Here is a 14,339-nt window from a genome sequence, read left to right on the forward strand (position 1 = left end):
GCCTCATTAAGATAAAGAGAGGGACCTAAGTGTTGTGTTTGAGTGGGCGCTATCCATTCAGCACCACAAAAGCCCTGTATGAGCAAAGACAAATAAAACACAGGATTGTTCAGAAAATGTAGGTCTCTTTTCAGCCTGGAGCAGTGTGACCTTGAAGATGAAACAACAAGCTGATAATAAGAAAATTCTGCAAGCATCTCATCCTAGTTAATGTCACTTATTGTTAGTTTTAAAACACACCTGCTTTAGCCTTAATCTTAAACACACAAGCAAAGTCCATTTTGTTAGGCTGTTTATTGCTTTGTGTTGTTCCTTCATCGTAATCAGGAGTATCTTATTCTTCTAAATCTGAGAAGAAGAAAAAACTTTTTCCAGATATAAGTTTCGTATGGTTTTGTACCTGAAAACAAATATGCTAGGGGGTCTTTTGATCTTCAATTAAACATCTTTAATCCTAGCAGCAAATGCAGCTTGCTGCAGAAATAAAATGGGGAAAATGTCCCAAATTATATTTTTTTATAGTGACATGGCCATACTAGCCACTTCTTTTGTCACTTGTGAAAGATCCTATGTAAAATAAAATAAAATCTTTTTCTTTTTCTTCATCCTGTTAATATTAGTTAAGAAATGTCTTTGTTATAAAAATGTTGATTATGTTTTCTCCCCTTTATCTAATGGGATTCACTGCAGACAGTGACTAAGTTGAACAAACTGTGTAGTTTGGGGACCCAGTCCTGCATTTGGGGCAAAACTCCCGTTGAAGTACATCAGGATTGGCACCTTAATTTCTTCTTAATATGTAGATAGCTGGAAAATGGACTTCTAACATTCAAAGGAGCTTCAGATTTTCCTGTTGAGTATCAAGTCAGCCGCCATTTCTATAGGTGTAATTTTTTGTGACAGCGAATAATTAGTTGATCCTGCTTTTTCATGCCCACAGTTCATCACAGTAAGAAATATTAGAAGTTGCATATTCAGCTGTCTGTCTGTGCCCACAACAAATATGAGTATGATTATTTCCAGGAGCAAAATTTATCCTGCAAAAATGGAAGCCAGCTAAGGCCCAGTTGAAAATTAAGACCTAGATATAATTCTCATTTTCTCTGAATTTATTTTTATTTAGAATATATTCACATGTGGCCAGAAGGAAAACCCTGTCTAAAAGGCATGAAAAGGAATACAGTGTCTTATTTTAAAAAAGAATCCTAAATTCTAATGGAGAAGTTTATTTAAAGGACTGGATTTCTCCAGGTCTCCAATAGAGTTCCTTATTTTAATTTGGCAACTTCTGTGTCTTTGTGTTTGACAAAATGCAGTATTATGCAGAGCAGAGTAAGATTTTTTTTTAATATATATAATCTCTACTTTAAAAACGTGGTTCTCTGAGCATGTCAAAGGGGACAAAAGTTTTCCAGTCATACTCACACACACCCCTCTACAGGTTAAACATGATAGATAAAAACTAGTCGTGGAAAAGAGCCTGAGCCCCCTAAGGATAACGGAGCATAATTTTGGAGATCAAGATCATGTGATTCTGGAAAGCCATTATCATTCATCCCTGTGCCAGAGTTTTGTACGCTGTAGATTAGAATGACTTTCAAAAAGCTTGTGATTTAATCTTATCTGCAGTTTGCTGCTTTGTGTGTTATTTACTTTATGTTTCAGAATATAAGAATAATATAAGGCTTTGTTTGCTTAGTGATGGAAATTGATTTGGGTTATCAAATGAAGTCTCATAAAAATGTATGGTGCCTCCTAATAAGTGCCTGCTACTCATGTTCAAAATATAAATACTATCTCCTTGAACAGGTGTTATCAAGCCAGGCCTGTGTGCTTGGCAGGGATCATTATTAAAAGGTAAATATATACAATTCACAAGACTAGATTGCAGAATACAGTTGAGTTGGCCCGCTCTAATCTGTGTTTGATTTTCCTATTTTCCATTGCTCCAGAGCTTTCGTAGACTTGCCAAGCTCTGACTGGTATGAAATGGTTTGATAAACTTCACTATCTGACATCTCAAGAGACCAATTCCTCTCAAGAAAACCAAAAGCTGATCCAACTCCTGTGGCACAATGAGAGTTGAATCAATTGCCAACAGAGGGGAGAATTTGCAAGGTCAATGGGATTTAACCCAGGGCTCATTGAAGCCCATCTTTTCATTGACTCCAATGAGTGCCCTTTGTTCCCTCTCCTGTCATCCTTGGGAGAAATGGACAACAAAGATATGTAAACTTAAGTGAATGGCTTATGTATTATGCCAGGTCCTTCTCTCTCCACAGCTAGAGAGAGACTCCCTGCCTTCTGGCTCAGCAGCTCTTTTATAGGGCCCAGTCTGGCCCTGATTGGCTGCCTCCTGGCCTTTTCTGATTGGCTCTCAGCCCCAGCCCTCTCCACGGGCTGGCTTTTAATCCTTGTTGAGCCAGAGTAGGGTGACTGCCCCGCTACAGGGAGGTTTAAATAATCTCTCTTGCCCAAACCCTCTGCTGTTAAAAGTAGTGCCTGGTTGAAAGCTGCTTCACGGGGAGCCAGCTTTACCTTATTTCTCCTTTTGGTCCAAAAAATGCTGCTTGTGATGGAGAACCTCAACCCATCACTGATGCAGCCAACCCCTTGAAGGATGCAGGGACACCACACACAGTCCCTAGAAACCAGATGGGAGTGGGAGGACCAGGTCTCAAGTTCTCAGCCAAAGGTTTTGGGGTACCAGGCATAAGAAAGGGCATGTCAGAGCTCTATCCCATAGGTTCCACAGACAGATGTCAAACCACTCAGTATGGACTTCTGAAGGCTATATGCTGGCTTGCTACCAGAATGCTTATTATCTGAACAGTTGAAATGCGAAATTATGAAAGATCATGGCAGAATTGGCATCCAGGGAATAAACCTTCGCCATCCAGGGGCTAACCTAGTGTGGAGGGCTTTAAACTAGGTTCACCGGGGGAAGGAGACCAAAGCCCTGAGGTAAGTGGGGACGTGGGATACCAGGAGGAAGCATGAGCAGGAGAGTGTGAGAGGGGAGGGCTCCTGCCTCATACTAAAAAAGCAGGACAAACAGCAAGTTATCTCAAGTGCCTATACACAAATGCAAGAAGCCTGGGAAACAAGCAGGGAGAACTGGAAGTCCTGGCACAGTCAACGAATTATGATGTGATTGGAATAACAGAGACTTGGTGGGATAACTCACATGACTGGAGTACTGTCATGGATGGATATAAACTGTTCAGGAAGGACAGGCAGGGCAGAAAAGGTGGGGGAGTTGCATTGTATGTAAGGGAACAGTATGACTGCTCAGAGCTCCTCTATGAAACTGCAGAAAAACCTGAGAGTCTCTGGATTAAGTTTAGAAGCGTGAGCAAAAAGGGTGATGTCATGGTGGGAGTCTGCTATAGACCACCGGACCAGGGGGATGAGGTGGACAAGGCTTTCTTCCGGCAACTAACGGAAGTTACTAGATCACAGGCCCTGGTTCTCATGGGAGACTTCAATCACCCTGATATCTGTGGGAGAGCAATACAGCGGTGCACAGACAATCCAGGAAGTTTTTGGAAAGTGTAGGGGACAATTTCCTGGTGCAAGTGCTGGAGGAACCAGCTAGCGGCAAAGCTCTTCTTGACCTGCTGCTCACAAACCGGGAAGAATTAGTAGGGGAAGCAAAAGTGGATGGGAACCTGGGAGGCAGTGACCATGAGATGGTCGAGTTCAGGATCCTGACACAAGGAAGAAAGGAGAGCAGCAGAATACGGACCCTGGACTTCAGAAAAGCAGACTTTGACTCCCTCAGGGAACTGATGGACAGGATCCCCTGGGAGAATAACATGAGGGGGAAAGGAGTCCAGGACAGCTGGCTGTATTTTAAAGAATCCTTATTGAGGTTACAGGGACAAACCATCCCGATGTGTAGAAAGAATAGTAAATATGGCAGGCGACCAGCTTGGCTTAACAGTGAAATCCTTGCTGATCTTAAACACAAAAAAGAAGCTTACAAGAAGTGGAAGATTGGACAAATGACCAGGGAAGAGTACAAAAATATTGCTTGGGCATGCAGGAGTGAAATCAGGAAGGCCAAATCACACCTGGAGTTGCAGCTAGCAAGAAATGTTAAGAGTAACAAGAAGGGTTTCTTCAGGTATGTTAGCAACAAGAAGAAAGTCAAGGAAAGTGTGGGCCCCTTACTGAATGAGGGAGGCAACCTAGTATCTGAGGATGTGGAAAAAGCTAATGTACTCAGTGTTTTTTTTGCCTCTGTCTTCATGAACAAGGTCAGCTCCCAGACTACTGCAATGGGCAGCACAGCATGGGGAGGAAGTGACCAGCCCTCTGTGGAGAAAGAAGTGGTTCGGGACTATTTAGAAAAGCTGGACGAGCACAAGTCCATGGGACTGGATGCGCTGCATCCGAGAGAGCTAAAGGATTTGGCGGATGTGATTGCAGAGCTATTGGCCATTATCTTTGAAAACTCATGGCGATCGGGGGAGGTCCCAGACGACTGGAAAAAGGCTAATGTAGTGCCCATCTTTAAAAAAGGGAAGAAGGAGGATCTGGGGAACTACAGGCCAGTCAGCCTCACCTCAGTCCCTGGAAAAATCATGGAGCAGGTCCTCAAGGAATCAATTCTGAAGCACTTAGAGGAGAGGAAAGTGATCAGGAACAGTCAGCATGGATTCACCAAGGGCAAGTCATGCCTGACTAATCTAATTGCCTTCTATGACAAGATAACTGGCTCTGTGGATGAGGTGAAAGCAGTGGACGTGTTGTTTCTTGACTTTAGCAAAGCTTTTGACATGGTCTCCCACAGTATTCTTGCCAGCAAGTTATGGATGAATGGACTATAAGGTGGATAGAAAGCTGGCTAGATTGTCAGGCTCAGTGGGTAGTGATCAATGGCTCCATGTCTAGCTGGCAGCCGGTATCAAGTGGAGTGCCTCAAGGGTCAGTCCTGGGGCTGGTTTTGTTCAATATCTTCATTAATGATCTGGAGGATGGTGTGGATTACACCCTCAGCAAGTTTGCAGATGACACTAAACTGGGAGGAGAGGTAGATACGCTGGAGGGTAGGGATAGGATACAGAGGGACCTAGACAAATTAGAGGATTGGGCCAAAAGAAATCTGATGAGGTTCAACAAGGACAAGTGCAGAGTCCTGTACTTAGGACAGAAGAATCCCATGCACCGCTACAGACTAGGGACCGAATGGCTAGGCAGCAGTTCTGCAGAAAAGGACCTAGGGGTTACAGTGGATGAGAAACTTGGATATGAATCAACAGTGTGCCCTTGTTGCCAAGAAGGCCAGTGGCATTTTGGGATGTATAAGTAGGGTCATTGCCAGCAGATCGAGGGATGTGATCATTCCCCTCTGTTCGACATTGGTGAGGCCTCATCTGGAGTACAGTGTCCCGTTTTGGGCCCCACACTACAAGAAGGATGTGGAAAAATTGGAGAACGTCCAGAGGAGGGCAACAAAAATGATTAAGGGACTGGAACACATGATTTATGAGGAGAGGCTGAGGGAACTGGGATTGTTTAGTCTGTGGAAGAGAAGAATGAGGGGGGATTTGATAGCTGCTTTCAACTACCTGAAAGGGGATTCCAAAGAGGATGGATCTAGACTGTTCTCAGTAGTAGCAGATGACAGAACGAGGAGAAATGGTCTCAAGTTGCAGTGGGGGAGGTTTAGGTTGGCTATTAGGAAAAACTTTTTCACTAGGAGGGTGGTGAAACACTGGAATGCGTTATCTAGGGAGGTGGTGGAATCTCCTTCCTTAGAGGTTTTTAAGGTCAGGATTGACAAAGCCCTGGCTGGGATGATTTAGTTGGGGATTGGTTCTGCTTTGAGCAGGGGGTTGGACTAGATGACCTCCTAAGGTCCCTTCCAACCCTGATATTCTATGATTCTATGATCCTTTCCATGAAATAAGTCAATGGGCTCCATTATGATGCCAGTCAATCACTCTAGTTACACCCACTTCTTTTGGAGGGAGGTGGGAAAGATATGGCAATTTACTGCCATATTCTTGGGAGACCCTCATGAATTAAGTGTTTTGGGGATCTGTTACATTAAATGAATGGTTTATGTATTATTGTTGTCCTGAATTTTATGTAACCTTTCAAGGGGGGAGATGAGACAGATGTGAGACCTGAGGGGTCAAAGGACAGTATTGAACAATGTGCCAGACAAGAATGGACTTTGGGAACAAAAAGTGTTAAGTGGTTTTCTTGGGGAAGATCTATGGGGAGGTAAATGCAAATTCCCCACCTCCAGTTATACAAAAACCCAGCCTTTTGAAACTACACACAGAGGAGAGAGCCATTGTCTGCTGATCACTTGTTATGTGAGGCCAAGATCAAAGGCCCAAGCTGCATAGAAGAAAGACTGAACTATACATGGTTGTTCTGATTCTGAATTTGACACAGTTATGAACTGGTAACCACAGGGAGAACCCAGTTGTGGGTTATGAATGATTGATAGCTACTGGGCCCCAAGGTTGGAGCTGAGTGACCCCTGGTAAGCTTTTTAGCATGTGTGTAGGTTCTTTTGCTCCTTGTTTTCTCTGTAATGCTTTCACCTTAAGAATGAGAGTGCTTTCAGCTGGAACATTGTGATGAACAATGAAAACATTTTGCAAAATTGTTAGTGCAATAGTTTTTGAACCCAGCTGTACAGAGTCACAGCCCAATGACTTCACTGCAAGATCATTCTTCCCGCTGTCTCTAGCAAAATGTACCAGCAAGAAGTGCTCACCCACCCCTTTTATGTAATAAAACTAAAACAGCTCTGTAAAATGCAGGGCCACATATGGTCCCAGGAATAATGATTAAGATGAAAAATCCTCATTGACCAGACAAAGCAGCACTGAGCAGCTTTATCCAGAGGATGCCGTATGCCAACTCCTTATGCCCCTAATATATCTGCATGTGATCATGTGCTATAAATCCTTAAGCATATTGTAGAAACTGGATAAATCCTCTTTTCATTTAAAAAAAATGAAAATGAATATAATTCTATTTATTTTAACATCAATAGATTTCCTGTAAAAGAAACCCTGACATTTTGGAGTGGTATTATTTTATTTTAATATTTCACCACTGCAAAATGCTATTATCCAATGGAATTATGGGCTGCAGAGCATGTGAGATGTGAGACACTTGACACATGTAAAGAAGGAGTTGTTTAATTTTCTCCTCCTATTAGTCAAATGAATGCCAATGAGCCACGATGAATTAATGGTGCTGGAGAATGTCACCCTCCATGCTTGTGGTTTTAACGCTGTGTGAATTCCACTTCTTCAGCAGCAATATAAAAGGCCACGCATTAAGGGAGCTATTAGCCAGGATGGGCAGGGATGGTGTCCCCAGCCTCTGTTTGCCAGAAGCTGGGAATGTGCAACAGGGGCTGGATCACTCAACGATTCCCTGTTCTGTTCATTCCCTCTGGGGCACCTGGCCCTGGGCACTGTCGGAAGACGGGACACTGGGCTGGATGGACCTTTGGTCTGACCCCGTCGGGCCATTCTTATTGTCCATACTATGGCACGCACTGGTAACACTGAGCTGGGGCTTGCACCAGTGGGAATGCTTTTCTAAAATTCCCTAATGTACACAGGGCCTACGAGCACAAAGCGTTAATTGTTCCTCACAAACCTAGTACAGTCCAGGCAGCAGCAGTGCAAAATTCCCCACAATGCCCTTCTGTTGTCTCTCCACTGACCCGGAGGAATGACACGCTTAAGGGTCAGGATGGAAATTCAAGTTCTGAATAACCCCTCCGTTCTTTGGCGTTCTGCTGCGCCGACCGTCCAGCAAATCATGTGGAACAGGTGTGACGTCCCATTGTCTGTGTGTATTTTAGTAGCTAGGCCTCCCTGCTTAACGTTCAGCACATGCTCACGTGCTTTGTTGAACTGCCAGATTGCACAAAAACACCAGGAAATAGACTGACTCGTCTCAAATATCAAGCACCTGACAAATAATAAGGCACTTTAGCCTGTACAGCCCTAGGGTATGTTTGAATAGATGGAAAGTTCCTTATCCTTTTGCCAAGTCTCACACTCTTCCAGAGAACCTGTTCTGATTTTGTAACCTCTCGGCGGATTGCAACATCTGAGTTCAGCTACTTTACAACAGGTGCCATTTTGTTGGTCGCAACTCTGCAATTGTCTTTATACTTATTTCGTGAACAGACTAGGAACAAGCTAAATCCATGAGCTTCTTGAAAATTAATAAAAAGAAAAGGAGTACTTGTGGCACCTTAGAGACTAACCAATTTATCTGAGATGAAGTGAGCTGTAGCTCACGAAAGCTTATGCTCAAATAAATTGGTTAGTCTCAAGGTGCCACAAGTACTCCTTTTCTTTTTGCGAATACAGACTAACACGGCTGTTACTCTGAAACTTGAAAATTAATGTCATTCCACATTTACTTTTCTCCTTCTTATGGGCCAGATTCAGACTTCTTCCTTCACTTGGGCCAGATTCTCTCTCCTATCAGATCATGCTTCCTACCCCGAAGTACTCCCATTCATTTCAATGCTATTCAGTGTAGGAGTCTCAGAATCCTGCCAACAGCTGTTATTCACCATAGCAACTGCACATTACCCTCTCCCCAGGATCATGACAATTCTTCCTGCTAACTAAACTACAAGCACCAATCAGAGCAGGGACCGGCATGAAATCCCATTCCTCACTGCGTAGGCTGCATTCCTTTGCATTGATCAGGGCAATTTTCTGTCCAGCCCAAACTAGATCCTGGACTTTGTCACAGTGGTACTTTCCGTCTTGCAAGCACAGAAAAACAGGTCAGTGCACCTAGGATGGCTGAGGGTGAATGAGACCAGAGTGATTTTTCTCTCCCCGCCCCCACCAATGGTAACATTTTTTATGTTTACAGGAGCGAGATATGCATAAATAGCTCCTAAACTGTAATTTATAATTTGCCTCCAAGGCATGTGAAAATGGTGAAACTTCATGGCTCTGGGTGCTTATTGCAATGTGTCACTCTTATATTATATAATGCGCTTGTGAACCTTTGCTTACCATATTCTCAAAGCAACTAAAAATTACTAGTCGTTATTTATATATTTACATTACTGTAGCACTTCGGAGTCACAATCATGGCCTAGGACTCCATTGTGCCAGATACTGTACAAACAGAACAAAAGGACTGTCTCTGCCCTCTGGTTTTGATTCCTAGGAATGTAGGAACTTAGTCCCTGTCCTGATGAGATAAGGTCAGACCAATAATCTATCTCTTCTGTGTGTGGATAGGGCTTAGCAAGGTGCGGGTGCCGCTGTGATATCAATAAATCATAATAATAATCTTCCCACCAGCAGAGCCCAATAGTTTAAGAAAAAGGTAACTCCATAATCCAGCACATTCCTGAGTGTACAATGTTAGACTTGTGGGTGGGGAGAGGGGAGATTTCTTCCTCACCCCTATTTGAAGGCTGTGTAAATCAGGAATGAGAGACTGTCTAATGGTAAGAATTAGAGGCTGAGTTCTGTTCTTAACTTGCCCCTGACTGGCTGTGTGAATTTGTCCCAGTCATTTGATGCTGCCCCTGTGCCTCAGTTTCCCCATCCATAAAATCCATTACTTACCCCATTCAACCAATAGTACTACTCATGGAGTAAATTGCTATGCAATGTGAGTCAGAGTGGAAGAATCTGGTTCTTCCTCAATTAATATTAATTAGTTGTTTTCAAACAACTTTATGGTAATATCATTATTATAAATAATGCACCAGATCTTATCTAATATTTACAATAGATTCTAGAGACAATTGAATAGACAATGCCTCCATTATACCTTTAATTTCTTTTAAAATTGCCTTCAATTAAAACTTAACAAAACAAAACTCCAGCCCTTTAGTTATTACCTGAATTTTCTTTGTGCACTTAATTTTGGCAAAGATCCCTCTGAATCCTTCCCCACTTTAAACCCCGTCAACGAACATAAAGGCAGAGCTCAGCATGTGAGCCCTCTTAGCCAGGCACTCACTCTGAGCTGCTCTATACCATACACACTGACAATACAAAGCGAATGCCTGTACTGCGCCAAAAATCAAGCTCATAGCTGCATTGGGTTAGAATGGCATTCTAGCCCTTTGTATATTGCGCAGATGAATCAACAGCTGGCTTCCCTCACAAAGAACCTTCTTCCCACATCTACAAAGACATAGAAGGGAATAAAATGCAAGGACACAATCATCTGGAGAGAGTAGAATAATTAGGCTATACTGAGCTTTTCAAAGGGGCTGATGAAACCCTTAGCCCTTAATACAACAGAAACAATAAGGCTATCTCTTTGAACGGGGAGATCTGTTAAGACAATAGTGCAAAAGAGAGAGAGAGGAAGATACAGGGTATCCAGTCTGGTGAACAGGGAAATGGAGACAGGAGAAATCTGTGCATATGTGTGTGTGAAATCTAGATTAGGATTTTCCATAGATCATAGGCAAGAAGAGACTACTGTGATGATCTAGTCTGACCTTTGAAGAGTTCATTGTCACTACTCACTTTAAATCCTAATATGATATCAATGGAATTAGTATGAAAACAGTTTGGTCTATTCAGTGACCTGCTTTAAAAACATGTAAGCAGCCAAAGGACTTCCAGTGTGATGCTACCACAAATAGGGCTGGGTGGAAGTGGGGTTTTCCCATCCCGTGAGAATATTTGACCTTTTGAAATTGTTCCCATTCCAAATTCTGATGAAAAGTTTTAATCTTGAAAATTTTCATTAACCAAAGGAGTGGAGCGGGGGGTGGGGGGGGTGAAACAATTCAGAAGAATCAGTATCTTTTGTTTCAATAATTTTTAAATGCTTCATTCCATTTCAAACCTTTTCCTTTAAAATTTTCTAGTGTAAATTTACTAAAATTCTGAAAGAAAAAGTCATTTCAACTAAAAAAAAAATTGGTTTGAAAAGTTTCAATTTTGTCAAAACACCCTGTTTAACTTTTTCAAACCAGAAAGTTTCAGTTGTTTGAGTCAAGTGTTTTGTGATCAGTTTTGGTTTCAATGAATCAGCATTTTCAGAAAAAAAAATTGTCAGAAAATTCCCAGCTCTAGCCACACAATCTCAAGGACAAAAATTCACAACTCTGAGCTGCATTTCTTGCTGTCACTTTTGCTTTGCAAGTGAGATCTTTCTGACAACGTCATGGCATGACTTAAAGGTATATGGGTCAACTGGCCCAAAAGGTAGAAAATATCATCAGAGCAACATAAAATTTTCCTTCATTCTGAAACCCTAGTTGGATGTTCTCCTGTTTCTACCTGACACAATATTGATATAATTTTCTACATGCTCTGCTACCCTGCTAGAAAAAGCCAACATGGAAACTTGAAGCATCTCTCCCATTGATAGAAACGATAGGAATATAAAACATAAAGCACCTTACCTTTGATCATTCTTCCATAAGCAAGTTATATGAAGTACCCCTGTGGTATCTGTGTGTTTGCAGTTGTGCAACTGTAAAGAAAAAAAACCCACGCTGGGTTAATAAGGAAAGGCGAAAGCCACAAACTCCAAAGATTCAAGTTAAACATTTACCCCAGTTTGCTGCTACACTCGAACCCTGAGGATCTACTTAACTAGCTGCTGGCATCTCGAGAAACAGGTGACAGCCACTCAGCAACATGCCTGGCTACTTCCCTGTCTGCTCTTCAAACACAGGCTACAGAATGCTAAGGTCACCGAAGCACAACATTTAGATTTCCTGCTTGAGAAATACCATTCACAATAGAAGTGATATTTCAAATGTTTACAGGCAGGGTCAGTTGGCAAATACCTGCTGAAATGTTACTATAGGACTAAGGGACTTAAAGTTCCTATGTTGTCTTTTTTACAGTCTTTTGTTCCTAAGGTCAGGTGGAATTTCCATTGTGTACAAGAATGTGTACTAACCTTCTTTCAGACAGGCAGGTTACATATTACATGGTGTTACATGTTGATCGGTACAAGTTAGAGGTGTGCAAAATGGGTCAAGAGAAGATCAAAAAGAGGCCCCTTTACCCCCTCCTCTCCACACACACACACAGAACAACTTTGGTTCACTTTGGGACCTTTTCTAAACATTTAAAAATGTTTGCTGGATTTTTGCTTTCACCACCTCTGCATTCAAGTTGCAGCTGACAAAGTTACTGTTCCGGTGCTGTGACCTTGTCTCCCCAATTCTTGAATTCCTTCACTAGCTTCAACTTTCCACAGTCTTTGCAGCCAAGCTCCTCATCCTGCCCACCACGGCTCTGCAAAATTCCATCTTCCCCTATATCCCCAATCTCATCTCCAAATACACACTGACCTGCCTACAACCCAAGCACACTAGACTCTGGATCTCTCCCTTTTCCCCCTACTCCTGACTTCGCAGCATCTTTCACATCACCCTCCCTGATTACATTAGCTTCCCAATTAAAGCCGCCACTCGACCTGTTTCCTCCTTCCAAAAGCCCCTTGACGCAGCCACGCTAGAGTGGCCACATTCCACTCTGTGTTCACTTTGTTACACATCACTCTGCACTGTGCTGACTTAGACTGTATGCTGCCTCCATGCAGCCTATACCTTACTAGTGCAAGATTCACTTAATAGTGCTAAATAAATAAGTACATTAAACGAAAATGAAAGAAAGCTGGAAAAGGACACGGAAGGGCTAGCAAGGTTCATCACAGCAGAGGGATGCGGGTGATCCTATGGCAGGTGAGCTCAGAGGACAGTGGAGGGTAGTTAGAAGTCAAAACCAAAATTTCAGAATTAGATATTTAAAATTATGTCCCAAAATCCATATTTAGGCCCCTAACTCAGTGATCTGATTTTGGATGGTGCCGAACTCGCACATCTCTTATTGACTTCAACACCTCTGCAAACCAGGTCACGTATTTTGAACCATACATGGATTTAGACAGCTGAGTTTGAAAACTGTGGTCTCAGTCCCTTAATTACAAGATCCAGCCCATGTTCTAAATGAATAGCACCCCAGAGGCAGCTGGAGCAGCAGAAAATACTAAACTTTGAGGCAGCCCAAAAGCAACACCCCAGAAGCAATAAGAGTCAATATAGTTACAGGTGTTACTTCCCTCTTCTCTAGTTCTCAGGGCCAGATTTACAGAAGTATTGAGTTACCTAAAGGTGAAGATAGACACCTAGTGGGATTTTCAAAAATGCCTAGGCAGGTTAAGTGCCTACTTTCCACTGAAAGTCCCTTATGACTTTTCCTAGAGAGTTAGCATGGGCAGCAGCAGCTCCCAGGGCTGAGAGTCCAGGACAATTCTCTATGTGTTTTTGGAGCACTCTGAAAAGCTTGGTGGATTTATGAAAAGCTCCCTCTTACCCCTTCCTCCTAGCCACTGCAGATGAGTATCCAAAGACATACAACTTGTTTGAGGTCTCCTGTACATAAACGGTTGCTTGGACTGTGTCTCCTCATACTAACAAAAGGGGTTCATGGAACTAGTGACAGATGTTAACCTGACCAATGTTCAGAATACAGAAAAGCAGACTGTTTTTCCTTCTGATAAAAACTCTGGGCTCAAGCATTGCACACCAGAAGATATGGCACTGTACTAGGACTCAGTAGACCTGAATTCTATTCCCAACATTACCACTGATCTGATCTTTCTTCTCTCACTCTTTATCTGTGTTGTCTATTTAGACCATAAACTCTCTGAAGCAAGGACTGTCTCTCACTATGTGTTTGTACATCACCTAACACAACTGCACCCCAATCTCAGCTGGGGCCTATGGGGTATTCAACAATACAAAACAGTAATAATAATTGTACTTGTGAATAAAGTTTGGAAAAGAAGTCCTAAGTCTCTCTATTCCACTTCCCACATACACACACACAAAAAAAATCTACAAATATTATTTCTTTTGCCAGTGGAAATCTAATCCTACCTTGGTTAGCATAACAAAGAGAACAGGAAGCACAGGGAAGGAATATTTCATTCCTGGGACGACTTTGATTTTTTTTCTTCTTCTCTATCAGGTCATTTTAAACTCTAGATGTTTCCAGTTAGTCTATGCATAGTCTTGTTTTGTCTACTATAGTCAAGTGTTATTTAACTTCCTTCTCACTGATGAAAAACTTGACTACGCTTAGACTTTGCCATTGTGTAAGTCGGAACCTGAGAACTTTAGGAGTCCTACAGGGAATACAGCTGAAACCCAGAGGCCTCACCAGTGGAAACCAATCCTTGCTTTGCTTTAACAAAGATGAAATACAGTTGTATTCTGCATAATGCTAAACTAATACTTTAATCAACTTTTATTGCAGCCGCCACTTTTTATCACTTAGCGTTAGTGCCTTGTTTCAGCTTTCCAACATATGGAGGAGGGTTTT

The 14,339-nt window shown here is 42.3% G+C and overlaps 1 protein-coding gene across 1 annotated transcript in view; it reads right to left on the reverse strand.

Moving 5' to 3' along the window:
• The window catches only part of KCNJ16 (potassium inwardly rectifying channel subfamily J member 16), a 48,373-nt gene extending 36,801 nt beyond the window's left edge, over positions 1-11,572 (reverse strand). The window contains exons 1-2 of the mRNA XM_048818894.2: positions 11,554-11,572; positions 11,402-11,472 (exon numbers count right to left, since the gene is read on the reverse strand). The gene's annotated coding sequence lies outside the window, so the exon portion shown is untranslated. The remainder of the gene's footprint in view (positions 1-11,401; positions 11,473-11,553) is intronic.
• Positions 11,573-14,339: the final 2,767 nt, after the last annotated feature.

This window comes from Caretta caretta, chromosome 14 (genome assembly GCF_965140235.1).
Source record: "Caretta caretta isolate rCarCar2 chromosome 14, rCarCar1.hap1, whole genome shotgun sequence".
NCBI lineage: Eukaryota > Metazoa > Chordata > Testudines > Cheloniidae > Caretta > Caretta caretta.